This window comes from Geotrypetes seraphini, chromosome 3 (assembly GCF_902459505.1).
Source record: "Geotrypetes seraphini chromosome 3, aGeoSer1.1, whole genome shotgun sequence".
Lineage (NCBI taxonomy): Eukaryota > Metazoa > Chordata > Amphibia > Gymnophiona > Dermophiidae > Geotrypetes > Geotrypetes seraphini.
This window is the reverse complement of record NC_047086.1, coordinates 385,332,497-385,336,928: the sequence shown is the minus strand read 5'-3', so window position 1 is coordinate 385,336,928 and position 4,432 is coordinate 385,332,497.

Sequence of the window (4,432 nt, the reverse complement as noted above, 5' to 3'; positions counted from 1 at the left end):
CATCTGCTCGGCCAGCGGTGGTTAGCTGATCTCAAACCTGCACTTAAAGTTACAGAGACAAGTAATTAATTTGCTAGAATGGTATCTGGGAGTGCATTTAATGTTTCCTTGTAGTGCTAAAATAAACAAGGTTTTCTTTTTACAGTGGCTATTAAGCCCCACCTCCACACATATACATAGTATAAAGAATTTTCACAGTTTAAAAGAAAACTGAAATCTGAAAAATACTAAGGGGTATGAATTTGTTAGATTGATAGATTGTAAAGTTAGTACTTTTAGTTAAAGAATTGTAAGGTCATCTTTTTATCCAAGGAATTGTATTTTCCCATGGAATTATTATAGCTTCTTTTTGATGTAAATTGCCTTGAACTAAATGGTATTACTGCATTTCAGAAATCATGTATTAGATTAGATAGCATGCATTCATTTCTTTTGGGTGCCTAAAATATTTTTGTGTGCCCAAAATGTTTGAACAACACACATATACCTATGAATTTACATATGCATGATAGATATACATGCATAAAAAGTTTTGGCTTGCATATAATGAGCTCATTTCAAACCCATGTGTTGAAAAAAAACCAAAAAATAAACAAACACGTGACAAGAAAATTCCAAACAATATACACACCAGCCACATTTTGTGGTGCTCTTCTCAAAACAAACTCCTGAAAAATAAAAGGGTCTGTTTGAGTCATTCACTAATATTTGGCAGCATAAGCATCTGCAGTACAGTGCTTCCCCGCGAATTCGCAGTCGGCGGTACGCAGTCCTGGTCATTCACGGTATTTTCCGGCCATGAATGACCGGGCAGGAGAGGGCAGCTGGAGAGGCAGGAGAGGGCAGCCGGAGCGCCGACGAATGAAGGAAATCACTCGCTGTATGCTTCAACCGCCTCTTCCTGTACTAAAGTCGGGCCTCACCAATCAGGAGCTGCTTTGACATGCAGACAAACATGATTTGATGAGACGGAGTCAGCATGGGTTCAGCCAAGGGAGATCTTGCCTCACAAATTTGCTTGACTTCTTTGAAGGTGTGAATAAACGTGTGGATAAAGGTGAGCCGGTTGATATAGTGTATCTAGATTTTCAGAAAGCTTTTGATAAAGTTCCTCATGAGAGGCTCCTGAGAAAATTAAAGAGTCACGGGATAGGTGGCAAAGTTCAGTTGTGGATAAGGAATTGGTTATCGGATAGAAGCCAGAGGGTAGGGTTAAATGGTCATTTTTCTCAATGGAGGAGAGTAAACAGTGGAGTGCCACAGGGGTCTGTACTAGGACCGGTGCTATTTAACTCATTTATAAATAATCTGGAAATTGGAACGACGAGTGAGGTGATTAAATTTGCAGATGACACTAAACTGTTCAAAATTGTTAAAATGCATGCGGATTGTGAAAAATTGCAGGCGGACCTTAGGAAATTGGAAGAATAGGCATCCAAGTGGCAGATGAAATTTAATGTGGACAAATGCAAAGTGATGCACATTGGGAAGAATAACCTGAATCACAGTTACCGGATGCTAGGATCCACCTTGAAGGTTAGCGCCCTAGAAAAGAATCTGGGTTTCATTGTAGACAATACAATGAAAACCTTCCACCTAATGTGCGGCGGCAGCCTAAAAAGCAAACAGAATGCTGGGAATTATTTTAAAAAAAGGGAGGTTAACAAGACTAAGAATGTCATAATGCCCCTATATCGCTCCATAGTGCGACCTCATTTGGAGTATTGTGTTCAATTCTGGTCTCCTTATCTCAAGAAAGATATAGTGGTGCTAGAAAAGGTTCAAAGAAGAGCGACTAAGATGGTAAAGGGATGGAACTCCTCTCATATGAGGAAAGACTAAAATAGATAGGGCTCTTCAGTTTGGAAAAGAGACGGCTGAGTGGAGTGGAACTGGTACAAGTGGATCGATTTTTCGCTCCGTCAAAAATTACAAAGACTAGGGGACACTCGAAGTTACGGGGAAATACTTTTAAAACCAATAGGAGGAAATATTTTTTCACTCAGAGAATAGTTAAGCTCTGGAATGCATTGCCAGTGGATGTGGTAAGAAAGGTTTGGACAAGTTCCTGGAGGAAAGGTCCACAGTCTGTTATTGAGAAAGACATGGGGGAAGCCACTACTTGCCCTGTTTTGGTAGCATGGAATATTACTACACCTTGGGTTTTGGCCAGGTACTAGTGACCTGGATTGGCTACCGTGAGAACGGGCTACTGGGTTTGATGGACCATTGGTCTGACCCAGTAAGCCTATTCTTATGTTCTTATGAAGTATTATATTTTGTATATTTTGTGCAAGTATCTTTTTGGAGATAATGTGAAAAAAAAATAAAACATTTTGGGATTTTGTTTGGAATTGTAAAAGGCTCAGAGACTCTGTTCTAGTAAAAACCCTGCATAACCCCATTGGCATTCCTTGGAGAGCTGGGCCATGCGCACGTGTAAACCCTGCCACTATATATATTTACATATATGTATATATGTAAATATGTATACAGGTATAGACGTAGATAAATAGATACAAATAGGTATACATGTATACACTATGCCCCTGCAAATTTGTGGTTCCGAATTTGTGGACTCAGTCTTTCGCGGTTTTTTCCCCACGGAGCTGCCAATAGCTGGAAAGTTCCACATCTCCCCAATCAATCCTGATGGAAGGAGAACCGTGAATGACAGCTGAGCCCTGTGTGAAGTGATAGGGCGGGCCGGAGCCAGAGGGGAGGAGCAAGGGGTGTGGCGAGAGCGCGAAGTTTAGGTCACTGGCCGCGACGAGAGGATGTGACCACAAGCGCTTCCTGGGTAACTACTGGCTGCTCATGCTTTAAACCATGTCCGATATTTGTGGTTTTTCCAAATTCACGAGCATTTCAAGAGCATAACCCCCGTGAATTTCGGGGGAGTACTGTAGATACATATACAGATAGATATAGGTATAAGTATACATTAAAGAGGAGAATAGAATTCCAAAAGAACATCATACCTCATCCTTTCTATTTTAATAGCAAAATATTGTAGCATGATAAAATACAAATCCCTTGCCTGCTAATAGGTTTCTTTAATTTATAATGAATATGAATACTAATGACTTAAAGTTGGTATTTGGCTTGCATTAGCTTTTGGAAGTCTTTTCTTTTGAGGCTTCATTGACATTCAATATGGTATGTGTTGTTTGGAACATATTTATATAATAACTATAGCATCATTAAAGCAACAAAGCCATCTTCAAGTAAGCTTAATAGCTCAATGTTTCTCTCTGTAGAGTGTATTTTACAAAGGAAAAAAAAAATATTTGTAATACCAAAATTCGACAATTCTTTTTGCATGGAATTGTTCCTTTGCTTCTGCAGCTGATGTTCACATATCTAATGCTTTTGGGGTGACAACTCTGAATGTCAATAACGTGCTCAGGAGAAACGTGCTTCCTGGCTTTTCAAACAGGAATAGATTTTGTTTATGGGAATTATAATATATCTTGATAGACGCGATACATAATTTTTTTTTTTTTAAATTATTAGTTAGTAATTTTGTGCTGGAGAAAGGAAACAGATTAACACCAGTGGTTGGTACTAATTGAAGGCAGATAAGATAAGAAGATCACTGACACCATTCTCATACCCACCACTCAACGGCACTCATCGCAAAAAGCTTTATGATAACCTCATAGCAACACATGCAGCAAAACTCGAACCCTCCATAACCAGATTGTTAACCTCAACATCTGACTTCAAAGCATTCCGTAAAGAAATCAAAACGCTACTTTTCAAAAAGCATATTCAAAACACCTAATCTCACTCTCCTCTTCCACGTACACCGACCAGGTTGCACCATACCCTCAACCGACCAAAAAAATAAATAAATAAATAAATAAAAAATTAAACCCAATTCATCCTACCGAATCATATTACCTACCAACGCCTGGAAAAGATTTGATATGTAATGTAATATAACTGCTTTCATCCAATGTTACTAAGACTATACTCATTCTGTTACTATGTCTTACCCTAAATGTCATGTACCCTCCTGGAAATGTCCAGCTTCTTCTTATGTAATCCGCTTTGAACCGCAAGGTACAAGCGGAATAGAAATCACTAATGTAATGTAATGTAATGTAATAATAATAATAATAACTTTATTCTTATATACCGCCAACAATCTTGCGACTTCTAGGCGGTTTACAATGAAGAGAAACTGTACAGACAGCGAATTACAGAGTATAGCATTGAACATCTAGTGATAGTAACAGGAGAGTTACAGGGTCTGTGTATTACACGGTTTCACAATGAGTGGCATTATACAGTCGACGATATTCAGACCATAAGTAGGAGAAGAGAAAGGAGATGTCGAGCAAAAACAATGTGGGCCCACAAATAACTTTTTAAGTGTTTTCAGGTTTTGTTATTATTATTTGTATGTGATAGAAAACATTTACCC